A 25963-nucleotide genomic window follows, 5' to 3' on the forward strand; every position below is an offset into this window, starting at 1 on the left:
TTATTTTGACTCAGGAGCAATTCCTAAGCATGCTCCTATTTTGAGACGTAGACACAGACATATAACCATGTTTCGAAATCGCTCCTAAAGACACTAAACATAAAAAAATAAAAAAAATAAAAACTTTTTTAACGTTTTTGAATAGGACGCGCATACACAAAATAAAGTTTCGACAATATTTTAGCAGATTATTTTCGTTGCGAGGCGCATATTGTGTGGGAAGACGTCCATCTCAAAGTTGAAGCATGTTTGGGGATCGATCAGAACGCCAGACCGTCAAAAAGGGGAAGAAAAAAGAGCTTAAACTTATTTATTTTATTCTTTTACGAAAAGCTTGTTGTATGGAAGATGTGTCCTGTCCAGGCACTTCAAAACAATGTATTTTGATATTTCAGCGTTTTCATATGGTTTATTGCATTTATAAAATTAAAAGCGCTAACAATTCACAAGGACAAAAAAAGGAAGGCGAACAGGACTATTGTCATTGCCTAAATTGTTAGCGCTTTTCATTTTAGAAGTCATGAGTCAACTTGCCCGCTTTGCCGCTTTAGTTTATCTGACGAAAAAAAAAATAGTACTCACCGCGGCAGAAAACAAGCGAAACACGGTGAAGCTGCTGTTGATTGCTCGGGGTGCTGGGTAGAGGTAGCCGATCTTCTCGTAGCGCACGGGGAAAAGGAAGTCGCAGCTCGCTGAACGCCCGTACGTAATCACGTTGTGTCTGAAGGTGACGTCTGCTTCCTGGAAGGTGAGAAGCTTAGAATTATGACACTCAGTAATCTTTGCACTGCGAGCACTACTCTATTATTATTATTAGGTTTTCCTATGTTTGTTTATAAGGGAAATCGCCAGTTGTTTTTCGGTGTTTATTTATTTTTAGGATACGGGGGCATTTTGGTGATCCGCTTCGGACGGACGCTAAAAAAAGGTGATTATCGTGAAAAGAAACTCTTGAGAAACTAAGAATTCTCGTTCCTGAAAAGCGGGCCTGTACAAAAAAAAAAAAAAAAATCCTAATTAAATCAAAATTTAAAGAGATGTGATTTAGGGTTTTTGTTGATTTTATATTTTGGCCACCAATGAGCGTTCATCGGTGTTTGTATTTTGTATTTTTGGCACCAACGGTTGTCTATCACTGTTTTGTCGCTGTGAAGATCTTAATGGCTGTATTTAGTACTTCTAACCTGTCCCCGGTTTCTCCCTAAAAGGAATGCCCGCCCCGTTCCCTATCGGCACGATATACTAACCAAAATGGCGGTCGCCATTTTTCGGTCACGGAACGTGTGATTGGACGCGAGCTCTCTGCGAACGTTGACGAAGCCCTCGCGCCCTATACGTGCTCCAAGTGTGTGCCCACTGACCATACAATGGCGGATTCGGACAGATGGCGCGCACTTTTGAAAGAGGTGAATTACTTCGACGATGGTGACGTGTGCTTACCCTGAAAGTGAGCAATCCATTCAAAGTGTCCCTCGCTGGAAAGATACTGTTGGACGTGTACATCAGCTTGGAAACTCGTACTTCAAGTTTGCTGGATGGAGAACGGGACCGAACACCCCCTAGTTCATTTTTTGAGTCGTACAATATACTTCGTATACGTTTCGGACAGTAATCACTTTCTGTGTATAAAATTACCGCAAGTTTTAAAAGGTAATCAATAAGTTAGTGAATATGGAGGGGGTTTATAAAGTTAAAACGGTGCATCAAAGCGAGGAGTAATGGAGTAATCTCACGCGACAGGACGGGCTTTGACTCGTAACTTACTTTGAAAAGCTGGAGAAAAAAAAAAGAAAAGAAATATGCAATCAGATTACAACACTCGCGCGGACCAATCGAACACACACACAAAACGATGACTACTGATTCCGACAAGCCAACGCCACGTCGAATTGTCGAGGCCCGCGAACATCTTTTTCTTTCTCCGTGGAACGTCCTCACGGTCGAATGGCGCCAGCGCAGCAACTGGACACGAACCCCAAGGCCAGCGTCCGTCCACGCGTTGACTGGACGCGACGCCCGGCCGAACGACGACGCGGCACTCGTATCCAATCCGTGACTTCGTTCGACCTCACTGCGATGACGTCAGAACTCAAGTGCACGGGCTTTGATCGTTCTAGGCGGTGTTGCGCAATTGTGGTCTCCGGGCGCCGTCATCTTGTCGCTGGCGTGTGCAGATTGTCCGATTATGCAGCCTTCGTTAAGGGGTGCCCACGGTTCCCAGAGCGGCGCCCCAAACAACAATTTCAATCCACGGTGGCCAGACAACCTTTTGAAGCGTGGCTGTGTTTGCAAACGCTTCAACCCGAGTCAGAACAGTCAAACTCTAGAATACATAATATAGCCGAACACGCACACATACACTAAAGCGGAAAGTCACGGCGTTTTCGATGTGCCTGATTGGCTTAGCGGATGATAGCGCATGAGCAGCTAAACGATGGATGCCGCAATACGCTGCGCTTTTTGGGGCTGAATGATTGGCCTGATCAGCTGGTAGCGTCGCTCTGAGTTAAACCAAAACGAAGGTTTGGGAGCATGTTCCGATAAGCTCAAGTCAAATCAAAGCCCTTTATAAAAAGATGTTTCCTTATGCGCGTTTTCTTATTATCAACAGTCACATATGAACAGGTTATCCTATACTCCGTTCGCCCTTAAAGGGGCCCTGCAATGAGTTTTTTTTTTACTAATTTTTAAGTAGCACCGAACCTGAGCACACCTAACGTAGTAACTTAATGATACTTTTCTTTTCTCGAATTTCGCTTTATTTTAAAAGTTATAGGCAAATTAAAATTACAAAAACAAGCAAAAAAAAACCTCCTTCATGACGTCTTTGGTTGCTTGAGTGGCCGTGAACTAGAGGAGGGGTAGTGAGCTTCGCGAGCGCTCACGGGCTGCCGCACTCCGTGTCGACGGCGCGAGAGGGCACCACTAAAGCATGTTCCAAATAGGCTGTATGCAGCGGGCAGCCAGAGCGGCTCTCATTGCGTTTTCTGCGCGATTAAACACTAACTCGGCATGGCACTTCATTGGCCACAAACGACAGCAAACACGGGGTAAAGGTCAGTTCAGAATGGTAGCCACTTCGCGCTGATATACCGCGGAATGGCCAAACCGCCAGACAAAGCTGCTCGCCGAAGGCCTTCGGAACCAGGCCCGCCCATGAAAAAATGCTGTATAAGGGAGAGGGGAGAGAAGAGGTCCCAGCAAGATGAAAGATTTCGGGGAGAAAGGGGGCGGCCCCATGCCCCCCCTGGCTAGGTGCCAGTTCGGAACGCTCGGAGCCGGTCGGATCTTCCAGTCCCTCCTGTCCCTACCACCGTTACTAGATCAACTCAGTTATGGAACTTGCCATAGACGCTGTACATTGGAGGGGGTCCGAAACCGTGTCCGATTTTTTCGCAGCTAGGTGGCGCTGCCGGCGCATTATTCCACGCGTTTTCGTCTGCTACTGCTCCGCGGCTGCTTGCGAGTCCCGACTCCTCTCGAGGTTCAGCATGTTTTTTGGTCAATTTTGGCCCTTTCGACAGTAAAAATTACAATTTCAGCATGAAAAGCGCTACGACCGTTTTGGCATACGCTTTGCATTATTGTAAAATGCTGCTGCCTTAGCTGACAGCGCGAAGCGTTTCGAACAACCCAAATTCGTCGAAGCCATATTTTTCCGGTGGCTACAATCAGGGCAAGTTTGTACATACTGCAATAGTAGATGCGCCGATGACTACCAACTGCAGTAGAAACAATTTGAAAGTCGTCTACTACTGTCAGAAAAAGCGCCACGAACATCCGCAAGACCAGTAGGCCAGATACAACGGCCAAAAGCGCGCCGTCAATAATGATGATAGCAAGTATTAATGCGGAGCGCGCGCCCTCTAACAGGCGCCACGCAAAGGGACCCCCCTCCGTACATCCGGGACCTTTCCGTGTCGGCGCCTGATCCCACTACTGTTTTCTAGTATGCACCGCTTTTTCCACCGCTTGGAGGCGGGTATGTCGACGGGTCATTTCTTGTTTCCGTACTTTATGAACTGCATTTGTTTCTTTTCTGATCTAAAATACTGAACCAAAACTACTTTTATAAATAATTGAAACGGTTCGCGCCACCTATATTTTGTATTTCAATTAAAAACCAGCTTTTACCCGCTCTGACCAGTAGTAACTCCAGGAGCAAAGACGTCACATATCGCGTGCTTGCGGTACCGCGGGTCGCCCCCGTCGGTGGAGCAGGTTTCCGCGTCGTCCGGTTAAAATATGACGCACTGATATTTAGTTACTCTCTCCATGCCCGCTGGCTAGCCCGAAACCCAAGAGACGTGGAAACCGCAAAAAAAAGGTAGACGCTTAAATATGATTGCAGGGCCCCTATAAGCTGAGACTATGGTGGCAGCTACGTGCCCGCCGGACCGATCAGCCGCCTCCCCCTGACCCGGCTCTCCACTCCTGGGTATTGTCCGTGAGCGTGATGACGCGGCAAAAGAGGAGCGTGTAACTGGTCCAGCGAGGGCGTAGCTTCCACCGCAATCTCAGCTTTGGGGCGATCGGAGTATAGACCGTTTTACTGAAAGAGTACGAGAGAGTAAAGAGGAAAGGGCTGCCGGCAGTTTCCTCCTTACTATGTGGTTAGGAAAGAGCGAAAGACCAAGATAAACGCCAAGGACGCGTGTGCTTCTCCAAGCTCAGTTGTTTTCTTCGCGGTTTCCTGTATTTAATTCTACTTCAGGTGCAATTAGAGCTATCGGAATCAATGACAACAATCCCCTAGGTCATCGAGACATCATTGTTCGGTAATAAGCTGCACGAATAACAACAGAAAGCGCAAAATATTGTCGAAGGACATCTGCGTCGCGCACAGGATCCGACATGGCAAACTGCTGCTGCAATGTCTTCAAACTTCATCGCTTTCCAAATGACCAACACCCCCGCCGGCACTGGGCTGCGTTCGTAAACAGAAAATACTTTTTTAACGACGCCATACTCTTGAGTGTGCTCGGAACATTTCGTGGATAGAGCGCGCACCGAACTTACGGCTGCACCGTCGATTAAGATGGGTTGCTCACGCAACGTTGGTGCAAGTTTTCTCGTGAGTATCCCTGTCTCAGCTTGTAACTTTTCGTAACTGAATTTATCTTAATTATGATATCTTGCAGTGGTAACATTGACTGGATTTTATTATTTACAAAGCTTAATTGAAGGCTCATTTCCGCCACCGGGTGTGGCTGGAAGTTGAAAATAGTTAGTTCCGTTGGTTGTCCTCAATCGCAATCTCCTGCGCGATAGCATAGGGCGGTGAACTTACGTTGACCGTCACAACGTGGCAAAGTTTCTTTTCTCTTTTTAAAATTATTACATAAACTATCTGGAAAGAAAACTTCAATATGTCTTGCTGAAACACGCTCATGCAGCGATTTCGAATCGGTGAACGTTGTTCGACTCGTTCTGGCAATGGGGCCATCTCTGCTTCGCTGTTTTCAGGTCTTGACAAAGTACACGTTCGTCGACACAGGATCCTTAACTAAAATTTTATAAACATCTGTAAGCTGCGGAGACCTGCCTTCGATCGTTCCCTACAGTGTTCTTATTTCGCCCGTCCTTGCTCCCCTTATGTCATTGTTGCGCACGACACGAAAAGTTCGAATTAATCTGGGTGTACCGCATCTAAAACAACAAAAATATTGAAGTGAAATTCAATTGCTGTAAACTGATACAACATGTTGAGTACTCACCTCTGATTTCTACCGGTGGCGCGTTTGGTACCGTTCTTTTCAGCATCGCCGCACTGGCGAATGCCGTAATGCGGAGCAAGAAAGTTCCCGTTGAGTTAAAAAAACACCATCCTCGGCACACAGGAGCACAAGACGCGCCCTAAGTCGGATACTCAGCACTTTGGAGCAAACTCTCAGCACACCCAACGCGAGAGCGGCGCCAGTGGTGCCCTGAAAAGCACTTTCGCGCAACGTTTCTAACCACTCAGCATGGCCGCGTATCCTGACGCTCGCTAGATGGCGCTACACTGTTCAAAAATGGCGCTACTCACGATAAATCGATATATAGTCGTCCTTCCCTTCGTCTATTAGGGGGACAAGTTTTTCAAATCACCGCAATTTCCCTCGCGACGGTATGTGATATGCGCTGAGAGTTTTATATTTGGTCTGTGTGCGTGCTTTCTTATTTTATTTGCGGCTTCTGTATTCTATTTTCGCATTAAAAAGTTTAAGTGGCAAGTTAGCCCTCGCCTATTGTCGTGTGAGCCTTAATTAACCCTCGCTTTTCAAAACACCGTTTTTTTGTTTTTATTTTAAGAATTTTAACCGGCCGTGTATTTTACCTTAGGGAGTGTTTTACGGGACTCCAAAGCTGCCCGCGACATATAGCAAGAAATAAACATAACAGTCATGCCACACAAGAAAAAAAATCATACTTCGCTGTTGTTTTCAACAATGAACAGGGCCAACCATGAAGGACTTGATTTTACATTGATTGGTTTGGTAATGAGTTAAAATTCCGAACTGATTATGGTTCGTAATAATCAGTAAGCAATTGAATATTAATTTATTTAAGAGAATACACACCTGATGTTGAGATACCTGAAGACCATCCTTGCCATATCGAGCTCACTGTACCGAGCGACCGAATACTGTGGAACAAAGACATTTAGATCTCTATCCTCCCACGCGTACGTACATAATTTCCAGCCTATTACCAATTTTCACACATCTTATATTTCGAGAATACAGATACACGAAGGTTTTGAAACTTTAAAGGGAAACTCAAGTGGATTCTGAGGTCGTCTATTTATGGCAATAACTCCATTTGCTGGCTCTAAGAATCCTAAAAAAAAAAAAAAAGTACTCTCATGGGCGTCCGATTTCTTTATTAAAAATCTAATTCAAGATCGTTACACTTTCTTTCTGCGCCTGGGAGCAGACACCAGGTTTAAACAAACAATACTTGCTGTATTACGTCTCCTACACCCAAAGATTTGACATTTTTTTGTCAAATTATAATGCACAACGCGCCTAAAAACAGCAATAATAGTGACGTTCGGAATCCCCATGCCAATGAACTACTTTCATCGGTCAAATTTTATGGAGGTCGTGGGGACCCAAGGATGCCATCCACCACCCGCCGCCTTCCGCCCTTCCCCCCTCCCCCCCCCCCCCCTCCCAAGAGAAAACAGTGCTCCGCATATTTCTATTACCGTTCGTCTTGCAATATAGAACTGATCATTTTTGTGGACTAATGGCCAACAGACAATATGCCATTAAAAACAAGTTTCTAGAAAAAGCACTCGAGTGTCCCTTTAACATAATTTGCGAAATCTGCACGAGAACAAAGAGTGGTACCAATATATGTAGAATTGTATTTAAATTAATTTTCTATAGAGTCATACATGCTTAGTCACGCATGCATGTATACTGTCATAAACGTAACGCCTAAGTTCACCAATAAAACTAGCGACACAATTCTTCAAAACCTGTATTTGACTAAAACTAGATAACCAGACAAGATAACGCAACTAGATTAACATTTTAACCAAGCAAACTTTTGAGAAAAAAAATTTGAGTCACGCATACCCATCTACCCCAAAACTTCAAAGATCGCCAATAAAATATGCGACAAGTACTGTAAAACTAAAACTGTATTGTCACGGGTGGTGATTCGTGACCAATAAACAAGAAATAAACAGAAATAAATAAACGTTTAATGTGGCGAACTTGTGCCAAAAATAAAGAAGGAAACAGACGAAAGCAGAGCGTCGCGGGCGTCGAAGTCGGCGTGTCAGCAGAATCGAGCGCTGGGGCGAGACTGACTCGACAAGGTCGCGGGCGGCCTCTTATCTAGAGTGCGTCGCTATCTCGAAGATTCGGCGAAAGCGGTTCGAGCGTCGCGTGATCGGGGCGAGAATGAACACGTACTTTCTAGAAAACAAAAGCAGGATAAATGATAGAAGTTACGGGCGGTACATGAATAAACGGGAGCTTTCTGGAGGACCGCGACCGAGCGTTGCTTTCTCAGCCTTGCGCGCGGCATTACTCCCCCCTTTAAAAGTGCATCGCCCCGATGCAGTGTAAAACAAATCAAAATAAAAAAAGAACGATAAACTAAAGAGTCTTTTGGAGCACAAAAGGTCCACAGTCCTATCGAGCGTAGTACGGCTTCAGGCGCACGACGTGGACGACCTCAGGTCGTGGTGGGCGGCGTGACGATGTTCGTGTTCCGTCGGGCATCACCTCGTAGTTCAGATCCCCGAGTCGACGAAGCACTTTGTAGGGTCCAAAGTAACGTTTCAGGAGCTTCTCGCTGAGACCGCGGCGGCGAATCGGTGTCCACACCCACACCCTGTCTCCGGGCTGGAAGTGGACGTCCCGACGACGAAGGTTGTAGCGGCCAGTGTCGACACGTTGTTGAGCCTGAATCCGAAGTCTGGCGAGCTGACGGACTTCTTCTGCCCTTTGGGCAACCACCTGGGCGTCGTCACTTGCGTCGACAGCCACTTCGTGGGGTAACATAGCGTCCAGCATTGTCGTTACCTTGCGCCCATGCACCAGCTGAAAGGGTGTCATTCCGGTGGTCTCTTGTACGGCCGTGTTGTAGGCAAATGTGACGTACGGCAGGACCTCGTCCCATGTCTTGTGCTCCACGTCGATGTACATGGAGATCATGTCGGCGATGGTCTTGTTGAGTCTCTCCGTTAGCCCGTTGGTCTGCGGGTGGTACGCCGTGGTGCGGCGATGGCTGGTGTGGCTGAGACGAAGGACTTCTTGCGTCAGCTGGGCCATGAATGATGATCCACGGTCTGAGATCAGGACTTCGGGAGCGCCGTGCCGGAGGACGATGGATTCAATAAAAAACTTGGCAACTTCCACAGCAGTTCCGGAAGGAAGGGCTTTCGTTTCGGCATACCGCGTGAGATAATCTGTGGCGACGATGATCCAGCGATTTCCCGACGTCGACGGCGGAAAAGGGCCAAGTAGATCCATTCCGATCTGCTGGAAGGGTGCTGTTGGCGGAGGAATTGACTGCAAGAGTCCGGCCGGCCTCGTCGGAGGTTTCTTCCGTCGCTGGCATTCATGACATGATCGCGTGTACAGGTGGACGGTTTTGGGGAGCTTGGGCCAGTAATACTTTTCACGAATACGTGCCAGGGTCCGGCTGTAACCAAGGTGTCCGGACGTCGGGTCGTCGTGGTAGGCTTGAAAGATCTCCTCCCGAAGGTCGGTCGGGATTACCAGCAGCCATGGCGAGTTGTTGTTCCCGAAGTTCTCTTTGTAGAGTACACCTTGTCTAATGGCGAAGGTCGGCAGCGCTCGTGAAAAAACACGTGGCACGGTACTCCCGCGCCCTTCAAGGTGCTCTATTAGTGCGCGCAGCTCAGGATCGTCTCGTTGACGCCGGGCCATGTCGTCGATGTTCACTGCGCCCAGAAAACACTCGTCGTCATCGTCGTCGCTGCTGCCGGAAGGTGTTGCGACGGGAGCTCTGGACAGGCAGTCGGCGTCGCTGTGCTTGCGGCCTGACTTGTAGACGACGGTCATGTTGAACTCTTGTAGTCGGAGACTCCACCGCGCGAGGCGTCCTGACGGGTCCTTGAGGTTCGCAAGCCAGCAGAGCGAGTGGTGGTCCGTGACTACCCGGAACGGGCTCCCGTATAAGTACGGACGAAACTTCGTGATTGCCCAGACGACCGCAAGGCATTCTTTTTCAGTCGTGGAGTAATTTCTCTCCGCCTTGGTCAATGTCCGACTTGCGTAGGCGATGACTCGCTCGGTGCCTTCTTGTACTTGAACCAAAACCGCGCCAAGCCCTGCGTTACTTGCGTCCGTGTGAATCTCGGTTTCCGCATCCTGGTCGAAATGTCCAAGAACAGGAGGAGTCTGCAGTCGTCGCTTCAGCTCGTCAAATGCCTGCTGCTGTTCATCGGCCCATTCGAACTTCTCGGCGTCCTTGGTGAGGTGTGTGAGCGGTGCGGAAATTCTTGCGAAATCTCGAACGAAGCGCCGATAATAGGCACATAGCCCAAGGAACCTTCGGACGGCCTTCTTGTCTCTTGGCGCTGGAAATGCTGCGACGGCACGAGTCTTCTCGGGGTCTGGGCGGACACCTTCGTTACTAACCACGTGGCCGAGGAACTTCAGTTCGTCATAAGCGAACCGACACTTTGACGGCTTCAGGGTGAGTCCGGCGGTCCGTATGGCTTGGAGAACTGCTCGGAGTCGTCGCAAGTGCTCGTCGAAGTCGCTGGAAAACACGACGACGTCGTCGAGGTAGACGAGACAGCTCTGCCACTTCAGTCCTGCCAGTACGGTGTCCATGACACGTTGGAAAGTTGCTGGCGCCGTGCACAGTCCGAAGGGCATCACTTTGAACTCGTACAGTCCATCCGGCGTGACGAAGGCTGTCTTTTCTCGGTCCCTTTCGTCGACTTCGATCTGCCAGTAGCCGCTCTTCAGGTCCATCGATGAGAAATATCGAGAGTGGCGCAGCCGGTCTAGAGTGTCGTCGATGCGGGGGAGTGGGTAGACGTCTTTCTTCGTCACCGTGTTCAGCTGCCGGTAGTCTACACAGAACCTAAGCGTCCCGTCTTTCTTCTTAACCAGTACGACTGGAGAGGCCCAAGGACTGCTTGAAGGTTGAATTATGTCGTCGTTCAGCATTTCTTGAACTTGCTCCTGGATCGCCTGCCTTTCCTTAACGGAGACTCTGTATGGCGATCGATGCACAGGGCGCGCGTCGTCCTCGGTAACGATGCGGTGCTTCGCAACGGTGGTTTGGCGCACCTTCGACGACGTGGCAAAGGAGTCGCGGTATTCGGCGAGAAGGTTAATCAACTGTCGTCGTTTCGGGCCCGGGAGTTTAGGGTCAATGTCGAGCTGCACTGGCAACGCACTGTCTTGCTGAGGTGGCGAGAATTCGTCAGTAATGGCGGCGACAGCGGCGGAGTTTTGGAGTTCCTCAACCTGGCCCACGGCTGCACCTTTTGTGAGGTGTTGCGCTTCGTTTCGGAAGTTCGTGACGAGGACCACAGTGCGGCCATCCTGAAGTTCAGCAACTCCTCTTGCGACGCCTATTCCTCTTCCCAGAAGCAACTGGAGGCTTCCTTCGAGCAGAACTTCGCCGCAGAAATCTTCGGTGATCCCGACGGGTACGAAAACACTCGACCGCGGCGGTAAGTTAACGTGGCTGGCGAGGACTCGGACCGCAGATGACGTCGCTTTGGGTTCCTCCGGTGGTGAAACAGGCTTTCGCAGCGTCAACCGGTTTGCTCCGAGGTCGATGACGGCGCCATACTCGCAGAGGAAGTCCATTCCGAGGATAACGTCCCTCGAACAGTCTTGCAGAACGACGAACTTTACAGGGCACGTCTCACCGTGGATCTCGACGCGAGCGGTGCATCGCCCGATTGGTGTGATGAGGTGCCCACCGGCGGTTCGTATTTGAGGTCCATCCCACGGCGTCGTGACTTTTCGAAGGCGGCGGGAGAGCCTCCCACTCAAAACTGAGTAGTCTGCTCCGGTGTCCACGAGTGCCGATGCGTCGTGGCCGTCGATGATGACGTTTAGGTTGTTGGACACCGTTTCAGGAGCGTCGTTTCGGTCTCCGGTTGCGTTCGAGTGGGGGCCCTCCGACGTTCGTGGAGGATCTTGGCGTCGGGCGTCTTCGGCAACTCCACCTCCAGGGGTTGCCGCGCCTAGTTTCCCCGGCGTGGAGCAAGGGGCGACAGGCTTTCACGTCGGGGTCGGTGCATCGGCGAAGCTGGACGTCGTGGTGAAGGCGATCGAAACTCTCGGCGGGACGCAGGCTCGGGGGACTGGGGTCGTCGCAAGTACTCGTCGATCTCCCGAGGGCGTTCACCATACCTGGGACGCGGGTCGCTTGGGTGGAATCCGCGCAGCCCGAGTCGTCGGTATGGGCATCGGCGGTACACATGGTCAGCTTCCCCGCAGTGGTAACACAGCGGGCGTCGGTCAGCCGTCCTCCAGACGTCGGTCTTCCTCGGCGCAGGTCGGTCTGGGTGAACGTGCGCTTGATCTTCCTGTCGTCGGGGGTAATGCGGCGTTGGGGCGTCTCTTCGGGGTGGCGACGTGGCTTGGCGGGGGGCTTGCGGCGGTCGTCGGGCCATTGCGGCGTAGCTCAACATCGGTTCCTCCGGTGCCACCGTGGTGACGGGAACCTCTGGTTGGAGCGCCCGATGCACTTCTTCGCGCACAGCCTCGGCAATGGAGAGTGTCGCTGGACGACTTGCGGCTGGCAGCAACTGGCGGAGTTCCTCCCGGACGACCTCCCGGATAATTTCGCGGATGTCCGTTCCAGGAGCGTTCTCGCCGCCAAGCAGCGCGGTTGCAGCGACACTTGGACTTGGATGTCGCTGGTAGTGGGAAGCGCGCGCTTGGAGGGCGCGCTCGATGTTTGTCGCCTCGGTGACGAAGGCTTCGACGGTGCCCGGCGGGTTGCGCACGAGGCCTCCAAAGATGTCGTCTCTCACCCCGCGCATGAGGACCCGCAGCTTCTTGTCGTCTGTGGCTCGTGGGTCGGCACGGGCGCTCAGGCGGAGGACATCTTTTACGAAGCTTGTGACGCTTTCGTCGGGGCCCTGTGTTCGAATTCGGAGGAGATCTTCTGCCTTCTCCCGTCGGTGTAGGGTGGCGAACGTCCGCTGCAACTCGGCCACACAGATGTCCCACGACGTAAGCGAAGCCTCGTGATTCTCGAACCAATGCCTCGCAGTACCCTCCAGCGAAAAGTAGAGGTTCTGGAGGCACTGCTCCGCAGTCCATCCGTTGTGGCGCGCCACACGCTCGTAGTGCTTGATCCAGTCTTCGACATCCTCGTGGATCTCGCCGTGGAAGGGTGTCGGCATACGGGAAGCGGCGGGCAGGTAGACGATGGCAGGAGCGGCGGGCGTCGGCGACTGGTTGGCCATCGTCGGCTTTGTTGACTGCTTGGTCCTGGGCGGCAGAAGTTCGTGTTCCGGGGGTAGACCTCGGATGCGGCGACTTGACCGGGTCTCGATCTGGTCTTCGTCGGGTCCTCGGGAGGCTGAGTCCGGACTTGTACTGCGGGACTTCGGAGGGGTACGCGGCAGGGGCATGCGTTACCCCGCACCTCCACCAGAATGTCACGGGTGGTGATTCGTGACCAATAAACAAGAAATAAACAGAAATAAATAAACGTTTAATGTGGCGAACTTGTGCCAAAAATAAAGAAGGAAACAGACGAAAGCAGAGCGTCGCGGGCGTCGAAGTCGGCGTGTCAGCAGAATCGAGCGCTGGGGCGAGACTGACTCGACAAGGTCGCGGGCGGCCTCTTATCTAGAGTGCATCGCTATCTCGAAGATTCGGCGAAAGCGGTTCGAGCGTCGCGTGATCGGGGCGAGAATGAACACGTACTTTCTAGAAAACAAAAGCAGGATAAATGATAGAAGTTACGGGCGGTACATGAATAAACGGGAGCTTTCTGGAGGACCGCGACCGAGCGTTGCTTTCTCAGCCTTGCGCGCGGCAGTATTTCACAGAATAGATTGATATTAAGGCAGCCTAGGTAAATATACAGCATTTTTCGTTCTTGAAACATGTTTGTCAGGTGAAATTTTACGCGGTGCGGACTATCTAGAAGTGCGAACCATCCAAGAAAAAAACTTTTTTAAGGCATCTCATTCTGACAAAACCACATGGATTTCGTGAAAGATTATGTTGGATTACTATGAATTATGTTCATGATGATTCCTGTATGATGCAAGCTTATTTGCAGGCTAATGCGGAGATCATGTCGTCGGCTTCTTGCCCAGGAGTGTCGGTGACGTTAGGACTACGCCGAGCTCTGATTGGTTCTCAATAGGGGGTGTATAGGGGTGCACCCCTTGTCCCATATGTAACACGCCAAAACTACATTTGGACGTTCAGTCCACTGACGTCGAGCTGGCGATACCAACTTTTAGGAGCGGCTTGATAGCTGCTGGATATAACGTACTAAATAGCTAATGTGCGTATAAAAAACTAGAATAAAAAAATGAAAGCCGTTTACAACTTCCTGTAACGCCGGATTAGAGCGCAGCTCTTGAGGAGGAGGAGGGGAAGGGTACTGAGGGGAAGGTATATCCTTCCTCCCTCCTCCTCACGTCCTCATACTGTCTGCTACTCCTCCCTCCGAGCGGTGTCGCCATCGCCTCACGAGGGTCACGTGACCTCACGGGAATCACGTGACCCCGGTAACAATGACGTCACTAATGATGTCGTGATGACGTCATCAGTGACGATAACGATGCGGACGCCGATGACGTCATCAGTGACGTCACTGATGACGTCATCAGTGACGATGACGATGACGTCACTGATGACGTCATAAGTGATGTCACGCGTCCCATAATGCACCGCGCGGTTTCGCCGACGGCGACGTCGACGCCGCTCAAACCGGAAACGGGCGCCTAAGAGCTGCACTCTAATAACAACACTGAGGTTTTGCAGCAGGGCGTAAAAAACCTTGATGGTCTTACTGTAGCCTTTAATGCGTACATTACCTATTTCAATAAGTTGTATCGGTCGACTGTAAAGCCGCTCTTGAATGTTGGTATTGTCGGTTCGACGTCTGTGAACTGAACGTCGAATTGTTGCTTTGGGGTGTTACATACGGGACAAAGGGTGTACCCCTGTAGACCCTCTATTTCTTCAGAGCGTACGGACAATTTAAGAAACATATTTCTTTTCAGCCGAGATTTTCACCTGGTGACTACATAGCGGGTGCGGTGTATGGTTCGGGAAATACAGTGCCACTTAATGCCGCAATGCAGAGTGCCTCGGCTTACTTATGTTGTTAATATGACTGTTTATAACCGCGAGACTTGGGCATGGAAGGCAACACACTAAGAAGGTCGAGTGCACTTGCCACTGGCCGCGGCTTGAGCGCAGCCACCACACCGACGAGTATCATTGTATTGGACTTCTCCTCTCCAATGGGTTCTCGGGTCAGATGAGGGATGAAGCCCGGGTTCTCCGTGGCGAGCACAAGCTGCCCTCTGCAGGTCCCTCGACGGGAACGCCCGGGACCAAGAAGCACAAAACGCTGCACAAGCATCGGCAGCAAAAACAGCAAAATTAAAACAAAAGCAAAGTCGTAGAAATGTCTCGAGATAGAGTCTTTGAGCCCACACATTATGCAGGGTCAGCGGCGTAGACTTTCCATTTTCCCGGGGAGGGGGGGCAGGCTGAGAAGTTCTCCAGGGGGGGGGGGGGGCTTTTTTGCGCAATTTTCATTTACACCGGTAATTATCCGTACATAGTGACAGTTGCGCACACAGGGACAAGGACAGAGAAGAGGAACACGTAGACGACAGACAAGTTCCTCTTCTCTGTCCTTGTCCCTGTGTGCGCAACTGTCACTATGTTCAATAACTACCAACTCGCCCAACTGTCTGCTCTACTTCAGTTTAATTATCCGTAGTTTATATTAGGGGGTACATTTTACAGCGTACGTAAATCGCCATGTGTCCGTCGCTGTGTGCGTTATTTTGTTTACATGCCACTACTAGAAGCTCGTTACATGGCACGTAAACAGCGTCCCGGTAAAAAACATGGTAAAAACTGAAAGGTTATTTTACAATTTTTTCAATTTCCTAACTTCTCCCTTTTTAATTTTCCCTTTTCGCTTTCTTTTCTTTTTGGAAGGCGAAGAGGTTAGGAGCTGCTGCTGTGTCCGCGTGCCTTTAGTCATTCCTGAAGAAGAAACCGTGTTGGTTTTGAAACGTCGGGCTGCCTTTCAAATTTTGGTTGGAGATACATTTTCGGACTTAACTCTCACCCAACCAGGCAGAGATCGGTCGAATATGTTTACTTTCAAGAGGTCAGCAATGGCGGCTGCAATATGGCGCGTGCTTAGGGCCCCTAAATAGGTACACTAAATTAACTCTCTGATGTCACGATACTGCGGTGGCGCTGCTGTCGGCTCTTCACATGCGCAAACGCTTCATTTCACTCGAATCTGGTTTCTGCGCACGAGCACTGGCCACACCTATCGTGGGAAAATACGGGCTTGCTTGTAAGTCACGTTGTATACAATCAATCAAAAGGGTTGCACGATTGCGACCCTGATAAATAAAAGAAAAAGGTTTTCCTTTATAGTCGTGCATTCCTTACCGAATAAACCAAAGTGCAAGAACACAACTGCCTCTTACTCCTTGTCTGGTTGTCAGGGAAAAGAACTTGCACGGTGCCTGCTTGATGACGCTAGAGACCATACCGGTACCAGTGTCCAGGACAATCCAGCGAGATAAGACGAGGTGCGTCCACACTTCCTGAACCTGAAATTTTGGAGTTATTAGATTATCGGGCGTGACCATTGTCGTAATAGCAGTCTTATATGCATCAAACCGCGAACGTATCTTTCGCGCAGTGCGGTTGGTGTCTGGAACGCGCGTCTGCAAATAATGCGCTTATCGAGTCCGAAAAAAAAAAAATGGTCCCTCAGTTTTTGCGTGATGACGTCAAAGACGTGTCATGCTGTCGCCGACCGCGATCCTGGCGGCGTCCCATCAGCTTTAATGCATGTGGCAGACGCCTGTTCTGCTGCAGGTCACATTTCAGCTTGACAGTCTACGCAAGCTTCGCAAGCCAGGGGGGCTAAGCTCGGCGCGGCGAGATCGAGGCGAGTTCTCTGCCAAACTCGCCGACCGCCGCGATTGGTCGGCGCCGTGCATGACGACACGCGCCGACACTCCCTAGATCGTGACGTAAAACGGAGGGTTTGAGACGGTCGGAGAGTTGCATATTCAGAACTCGCGGCGAGATGCGGTGACGTCATTGTGACGTGGCAGAAGCCGCCACGGATGGGAAAAGCTTGCCGGCTCCGACCTAGGCGAGTTTGGGCGAGTTGGGCGCGAGATCAGGGAGAAGCGTCCAAAATGGCAGCGTTTTCGTTCGTGTTTTGCCGTCGACGTAGGTATTTAAACCACGCCAATGTGTTTGACATGGACGACGTTCATTTTCAAGAACACTATCGCCTCTCGAAAGACGCGGTAAGGTGGCTGTGCGATGAACTGCGTGGCGAACCGGGCTTGAGGTGATGGAGCCGTGAATGAACCGTCGCCCCCTTCGTGAATCCTACATCCAAATTCTACAAAGTGAATCCTAGAAACAAATGTGTTTTTACGGCAATCTGCAACCAGGAACGCAATTTACCATTATCTACAGGCTTTTACAATTATTTTGATGGGTTGCTGTGCTGCGTAGATGCAAGATAAACGCACTTGATAAAATTCAAAATAAAACAGATGATAGAAGAAAAGCAATATACATAAATGGCGCAGACTAACAACTGTGTAATTTATTTCTCATCTTTCTTCTTCTACACCGTATTTTGACAAACAAATTGGCCGTTAGTTGTTTATACAGCAGGAGAACATGCCAGAACATGGCGACATTGTCACCTACTGTAGATAAGTAATTCAGCCAGTGCAGTATGACTGCTAGCCTAGGGTCTTTAACGTGCACCAAGTAGCAGTGATACACGACCGCATGCCGGTACGATGCTCATCAACATCGAAAAGGGCAAGGGTGGGGGTGAATCCACGATCCTGGGTTCTGCAGCACGAGCTTTCGCTCCACGTGCACCCTATTCTGAAAAAAAAAAAAAAATATTGTGGCTGTGTGGCGGTGTGATGAGATGAGGAAGAAATTACACAGTTGTAAGTCTGCGCCATTCTTGTATGTTGTTTTTCGTCTTTACTCTGCTTTAGTTTATATCTTTATCGAGAGCGTTTTTCTTGCATCTACGTGGCGCAGCAAACTATCACAATGTCTAGTCAACTAGCCCACATCCAAGCAATGTTTGTATAATTACATCCCTGCTGTTACCTATTCTTATTTGTCATTTACGATTTAAATAAAAAAAAATTGGGCTGTATGTATGTTTGTACTGCCTAAAACTTGGTCTGCCTCAACGGAGAAGATTCTCCCAGCTGTAGATGAGAAATTTAGCCATGCAGTGCCGTACAACCGCTAGCCTGGGGTCTTAACGTCCATCCCGCAGTAGTGTTACACGACTGCACGCCGGTACGATGCTCATCAACATCGAAACGGGCAGGGGTGGGGATTGAACCCAGCATCCTGGGTTCTGCAACGGACATTTCGCTCGACGTGCTCCGAGCTGGTGTGCGCTAGCCCAGCCGGCCACCGATCCACCGATTTAAATAAAATAAGAACCCTTCACTGCGGAGCGTGGGGAAAAATCGGAGCTACGCTGGGGAACTCGCCGCCGCCGGGGGGGTCGAAAATGTAAGAGGGGGAGTGGGAAACTCGCCGGGGAGGAGTCAAAAGAAGCTCCTTCCCTCCCTCGTGACGTGTCATCGGAGAGATTCCCGCCGGAGGCGAGCTTAGCCCCCCAGAAGTTGGGACGCTGTGACGAGAGCGGCCCTCGCATTATGCGCGTTCTTTTTGTCGAAACTTCTACGGGCGACCGCCAGGATCGCGGCATCCGACAGCGAGACATTCCGGCTTTTTGTGACGTCATTTGTCAACACTTTTGGGGTCACTTTGGATACATGGCTCGGAGAGTACACTAAACACCAGCCGTAGACGCGTTTCATGCTGCGCAGTGCGACCTGCTGTAGGATGCCATATATATGTTCGACACCGCCTAGACAGAAAGTCGTAGTGCTGGATTTTCTTCGTCTGCTACCGGAGCCTAGCGTACGACACAGGCTCAACACGATTGCTGCGCGAGTTTAACCTGTACTAAAGCTTTTTTTTTTTTTGCTTTTTTTACCAATAGGCGCTAGATGGATGGATGTGTAGTGTGCCTACGGGGATAAATAAAGGGAGACAAAACAAGGCAGGAGCGCGAACGCGGGACCTCGGAGCTCGGGCTATGCGCACTTCTACCGCGAGATCGCGATAGAACCAGTAAAGTGTGTTTTATCTTGCCTGTCAGTCACTGAGTTATTTTGTCTACACAAACTGGCGACCCGGACGTTACTGGTCAACTGGGATAATCATTCGCAAGATTCATCACCGTGGCTCTCGAGGACATCGCTGCAACGAGAGTGACAGCCCTCACACTTCGACTGCAAACGTTTTGGCCAGCGAACCCCGAAGTATGGTTGGAACAAGTTTAATCACAGCTTATAACCGCTCGGATTATCAGTAAACCCTATTGAAAAAACCAGCCAGAAAATAAAGCTGGTCAAGCTGGTTTAGCTGGTTTGTAAGCTGGTTCGAGTTGGTCTAGGACTCTAGGTAGTAATCAAGCTGGTTCAAGCTGGTCAAGCTGGTTCAAGCTGGTTCGAGCTGGCACTGCAGTTGGGCAAGCTGGTACTGAAGCTGGTTCAAGTTTGCCAAGCTGGTTCACGCTGGTTCAAGCTGGTTCGAGCTGGCACCGCAGCTGGGCAAGCTGGTACTTGAGCTGGTTCAAGCTTGTCAAGCTGGTTCGAGCTGGTTCTGAATCTGGCCTAAGCTGGTTCCAGCTGGTCAAGCTGATCTTGCTGGGAGCTCGCACGCCAAGGTTGGCTAGAGCTTGTTGAACTGGCACTGTTTGGAGCGCGCGCGCCAGGCTCGGCTAGGGCGGGCACGATGCCACGTCCTGTTCTTTGTCCTCTCGTTTTTGGTAGACGACCGGCGCTTCAGACGCGCTGCGAGCTTCTTTTGTGTGTGAAAAAAAAAGAAAGAGAGAGAGAGTGGTAGGAACGAAGAATTTGAGACACTTTTGGCTGTCTTAAGGAGATCATACAACGAAATTTCGGGGCTCATTTTTTGGTCTGTATGTGTTCAAAAAAGCAGCATCACATCGAACATACCAATATCTTGTTAAAAAAAGTCACGAAAAGTGATTTTAAAACGAATTAAACGATTAGCAAAGAGCACCTGGTGGATGTCACTAACGCCTCGCTTGTAATGCCCGTCTAGAAACCTTGACAGCTATAGTCGGTTACAAGTCAAGAAGGTAGGAGAAGCTCCTCCCACAAGTGTGATGCGCCCGTTTCAAATCTCTCCGCGGTCGAAAGAAGAGTTCACTGGAAACGCTCCTTGTTCCGCTTCAATGGATTCCCGCTTGTCTCCGATCCCACTTTTTAAGAAAGGGACCTTTGTATTCATCGGAGAGGGAACCGAGCCCCTGAAAGCAGCCTTTGTATCCATCGGGGGGAAGCTAATCCCCGAAAGTCGTATTTGTTTCCGTCGGTGGGGGAGAACTCTAATCTCCCTCTCGTGGCTTCCACAATGCTAAGTCAAAGTCGAAAGATAAAGCAAATATGTACAGAAAGGCAAGACCCTCCTCGCGCGTTGGCCGCGACGTCACGGAAACGGTGGGACGCTATTGGATGCGGAGATGGCGGAGGGGTATCTGATTCCCTTTGAGGGGCATTTGCCGCTACCTTCTTAACCTGTAACTGACTATAGTGACGGAGGTTGTCTCGTCTCCGGCCACGACGAGAGAAGAGGGGCAAAAGGAACTCCCCTCTTCCCGAGAATGCCTTTTGTGTGTCGCAGAAGTCGCTATTGTCCCCCTACAAGATTACAGAAGATTAACCCGTCACTCAAAATTCGTACAAAAGCAGCCGCTTTGGTGACTGGAACGACTAGGCCATCCTCTCGACGTCAGTCTCGCCGTAGCTTTGCTCGTCTTGAGACGACCTACGTCACGACTGCGTTGGATGTCACGTGATCTCCGCTGGGCCTTCTCCGAGCGCTTGCCAGAGTGGGCCGTTTATAACGAAAAATACAGCCACCAGGCTCAAAATACAAACGCGCGATTGTCATTTACGGATATTGTGGATCATATCCAACCTATTTTTGAACACGACGGGAATATTTCAAATTTCGTCGAAGTATCCCTTTAAAGGGGCACTCAAGTGGATTCTGAGATCGTCTATTTATTGTCATAACTCAATCTGCGGGCTCTAAGCATCCTAGAAATCCCAAAATTACATTCAAGGGCGGCCGATTTCCCTATTAAAAATCCAATCAAAGATCGCTGTTCTGCGCCTAGGCGCACGCCGTCAGGGGCGCTCTCGGACGGGAAGGCAGCAGGGAAGGGCGTGCGCCATCCAATCACGAGTGACGGCTTCCCGGCGGATTGATCCTTCGAACCGGCGGAGTGATCTTCCGAGTGTGCGCGTACTTGATGGATTCTCGTTGGGACTCATTTTCTTTACTTCGGGTCTTGCGTCGTGCGGAGATGGACCTGCCAAATCTAACACCGTTGGAGGTGGAAATTCTTCGGCGGACGGCAGATATCAGCTCAATCTCCTACGACGCCACTCCTACGCGCGACGCCGATGCCTCGAACGCGACGGACTCGGACGACTGATCGCGATGCTCAATGTCGACACCGGAGGAAGACGACGAAACCGACGACGCAACCCAGCGGCTTGGGAACACCAACTCGTAGGTGATGAGCTGTTTATTATACCTCTCATGTGTATAGCTGATGCTGATTTTCTGTTTTAAGGTGCCAATGAAGTTGCTGCGTGCCGATGGAAACCGTCGCAGAGTGTGTATGCTGCCGTGACTACCCGGCCGCCGTTCGCAAGCAGCAGGGCCGGCAGAGCTGCTTGACAAGCCACCCGGATTTCGAGGGGCTGTGCCTCGATCCGGGTGTGCTACAGCTGGCCTGTAGCACATCCGGGAGTGATGTGCGTGGGCACATCACTCCCACGTAACAAGGCGAGGAGAAAACGTAGTTCGCTCTTTTTCAAACAATATTAGCTGTATTACGTCACCTACAGCCAAAGATTTGACGTTGTTGTCAAAATATAATGTGCATGTGCCTAAAAAGAGCAATAATAATAACTTTAGCAATCTTTTCGCAGTTCGCTATTTCTATTGGTCGAATTCTATGGAGGTGGTGGAGACACGGGATGGACCCCGCAAGAGGATATAGTGCCTGTGTATTTCTATTGCTGTGAGTTTACTAGAGCGCCTTGCCATTTAGAACTGGTCATTTTTATTGACTGAAGCCCAACAAACAATATGCTTCCAAAAACAAGCTTCTCCAAAAAGCACTTGAGTGCCCCTTCGAAGGGACGGCTGTGTGCGCGTTGTTTGGAGACTACTTGAACGGCGGTGCACGCGAAGCGAATTTTGAGGAGACAGCGAGCCGCAGTCCCTTCAGCGCGGGAAGAAGTCGGACGCCCCGACTGAGGCGTCGTTTTATGTCTTCGAACACCTGTGTTCTCGTGAATGACGGTGGTGCCGAGGAGTATCGCCAATGCCATCCAAGCCACACGGATTTCCTCGCCTCTGCCGACTACGCAAGAAGCCGCTTCGCTCCCATTACTGGCGGGACCCAGGTTCGCTTCTCTCATCCGTGTAGTATCTTTTATTGCTATGGCCTGTTTTTGGCGTGTGTCTAGTATTTTTCGTGCTGAGAGATAAGCAATATATAGTTTTGAATAGCATTGTTTGTTTTGCACCGAGAACCACTGCCTGTGCGTCGGTTAGTACTGTTTCAGCGCAGTGGTTGTGTAGCATCTGAGCTCATGTGAGCATGCCGCGAATACGAAAATAATCAATTGGATGCCGAGCTGGCTTTTCTGAAGAGTTTGGCTTGTTTATCCTGTGTATTAATTTAAACTAGTTATACTGGTGGGGAACTCCACCAGCATAACCAGCATGTCCAGTTCACCCAGCATGACCCAGCATTTGCCCAACATTCACCCAGCATAACCCAGCATCCAACCAGCGTGACCAGCACGGAAATCTGGGCATGCTGGAGCAATAACCCAGCATAAAGTTGGGATGCTGGGACCAGCTTGTGCTGTTTGTTTTTTTTTTTCGATGGGGAAGCCACCAAATTTTATCACGTCGTAGCCTGTCTTCCGCCCGAGGTGGCCATGGAAATTCGAGACTTGATTCTCTTGCCGCCGGGAGAACAGCCGTACGACAAACTTTGCTCAGAGCTAGTGAAAAAGACAGCGACGTCCGAACAAACACGACTCCAGCAGCTGATATTATCTGAAGAGCTCGGGGACCGAACGCCCTCCCGACTTTTTCGGCGACTACAGCAGCTGGTGGGAGACAGGTTGCCCACATCTGACACATCCCTGCTTTGCGAGCTTTTTCTGCAACGACTACCAGCAAACGTGCGGATAGTGCTCATTTCTACTCTGCCGGTGAGTCTCGATGACCTGGCTCAGCTGGCAGACAAAATCGTCGAAGTTGCAGTTCCCACGACAGTGTCAATCGACCAAATTTCGGGACAAACCGGCAAGGCAAATATTACAGAACGCAATCAGCGAGTACCCGATGTCCTCCGCTAATACGGCAATTCGGCAGCAGGTATTCGAGCTCACAGTACAGGTGTCGGCGATTATTTCTTGAGCTCCATCGATTCGCCGAAACCGCTCAACATCACGGCCATGATACTCTGCTGCGTCCCCAAGGCGCTCACGCCACACAAACGAAAACCTCGGTTGGTACCACTGCACCTTCGGTGACAACGGTCGGCACTGCAAGCTACCTTGCACAGAATCGGAAAACCAACTTGCCCACCATTAAAGACAACTAGTGGTGACACCTTCCAACTCAGTCGCCTGTTTTTCGTCGTCGATCGTAATACAGGATTCTATTTCCTGGTCGACACGGGGGCTGAGGTTAGCGTCCTACCAGTTTCATTCGATTCCCAACGTAGAAAAAAGTCCACGTCCACCTTACAAGCAGCAAATAAATCATCAGTTGCAACCTATGGAGAGCAATCCTTGACTCTCGAAATCGGACTGAGAAGAACATTTCGACGGATATTTCTAGTTGCAGATGCTTCACACCACATCTTAGGAGCGGAATTTCTTCGACGTTCCAACCTGCTCGTAGATGTGCACACCAAGCGTGTTCTCAACTCCACCACCAACCTAAGTGTAAGTGCAATTATGTGCTAACAACCTTTCATTGAAACCGCTATTAATTATCTTCCATCCTCCAGATATAAAACTTTCTTTAATGAATACACACAACTGATATCGCTCAACAACTTCGACACGCCTGTTAACAAAATGTTGTGCTCCATATCACCACTACAGGACCACCACTGTATGCTCGTCCTAAAGGCTTGCCTACAGCACGACTTAAGATTGCTAAAGACGAATTCACGCCTATGGTAGAGTTTAGAATTGTGCGACCCTCCAGCAGTTCATGGTCATCTGCCCTACATATAATACCTAAGAAAGAAACCGGCTATTGGTGACCCCGTGGAGATTACTGCGCGCTTAACAACGCGACTTTGCCTCACAGCTACCCGCTTCCACGCATTGAGGATTTCACCGCCTCACTGCAATGATCCACAATCTTTTCAAAAGCGAATTTAATGAGGTCATGCCACCAGATTCCAGCGGTACCAGAAGGCATCCCAAAAACGGCTATAGCGACACCATTCGGCCTTTTCGATGCCTACGCATGCCGTTTGGCTTGAGAAACGCTGCGCAAACTTTCCATCGTTTCGTTGACACCGTCTTCCGCGGCCTCCCTCTCTGCTTGGCGACATTGTTACTTTTAGCGCAAATAAGCAAAAGCACGAACAACTCCTTTGCACGTTTTTTAGTCGCCTGGTCAACAACGGCATCATCATCAACAAAGTATGTGGGCCTTCGGCGTCCGCGATTTAGACTTCCTCGGTCATCATGTTGACAGTCAAGGAATTTTGCCCTTGCCCGCTAAGGTAGAAGCTATCGCCAACTTTCCACCGCCGTCATGCATTCAGAAACTTCGGGAATTTTTCGGACTGGTTAACCTTTACCGGCGATTTATGTTCCAAAATGCGCACATACCTTCTGTTCACCGACTGGTTTATTGCAAGACCACACGAAAGACTCCATACCCCTGGCCTGGACAGACCACACGTCTAATGCTTTCAGACAAATCAAAATAGACCTTATTTCGGCCACAATCCTTCTGCCTCCTCGCCATGATGCTCCAGTAAACGTCATGGTTGATGCATCAAACGATGCCACGGGAGCTGTGTTGCAACAACGTGTAAATAGCAGCTGGCAACCCTTGTCATTTTTTTCGAAAAAGCTCCTACCATGTGAGAAGTCGTAACCTTGGCAGAGAATTGTTAGCAATCTACTTCGCCATAAAACATTTTTGCCATTTCATGGATGATCGTGGGTTCCACGTACTTACTGACCACAAACCACTTATATTTGTTTTAACATCAGAGAAACGACAATCACACGCCTCGCGAGATTTGTCATTCGGCTTTCATATCAGAATTTACCACCGACATTCCTCACGTGAAAGGGTCAGACAACAATAAAGCAGACGCATTTTCCCGCGTTGCCATGGCTTCGTGATTTTACTGTTGACAGTTGTTGAATACCAAGCGCTAGCACTAGAACAAGCAGAGGATGAAGAGTTCAGAAAAATTCGTGCACATTTGTGTCATCTTACATTCGAGGAAGTACATCCAACAACTGGCGGCTAGGCAGGTATACTTGTGAGATGTCGACCGGCTCTCCTCATCATTTTCCTTCCACCAAATCTCCCAAAGCAATGTTTTGAGTCTTACCACGGCTCGTCACATCCGGGGATTCGCGCAGCACAACGACCTTTAACTCAGATACCAATTTGATCAAGCATGAACCGTGACGTAAGAGCGTGTACACGTGCTTGCCTCCAAGTGCCAACGCTCCAAAGTCACTCGGCACACGTCTTCGCCCTTTTCCTCCTTTGCCTCCGACTTTGTTTAGAGCAATAAACGAAACTCGAACTACTTACAATCTATCCGAGTCAAAAGCAGTCCAACTGTACGTAAGGTAGCAGTAGCACAAGACTACCAAACCGCAGCCTGTCTTTGGATTTGAAACACAATACATTTCTCTTTTTGGGGAAGTGCTCGTGTGACCGGGAGGGAGACGGGGGGGGGGGGGGGGGGAGAGGGGAGGGGAGGGGAGGGGGTAGGAGAGGGAGCCGCGAGTTGTACTTTAAAGGGATACTTCAACGAAATTTGAAACATTACCGTCGTGTTGAAAAATAGGTTGAATATGATCCACAAT

This window comes from Ixodes scapularis, unplaced genomic scaffold (genome assembly GCF_016920785.2).
Source record: "Ixodes scapularis isolate PalLabHiFi unplaced genomic scaffold, ASM1692078v2 PGA_scaffold11__112_contigs__length_91849675, whole genome shotgun sequence".
Taxonomy (NCBI): domain Eukaryota; kingdom Metazoa; phylum Arthropoda; class Arachnida; order Ixodida; family Ixodidae; genus Ixodes; species Ixodes scapularis.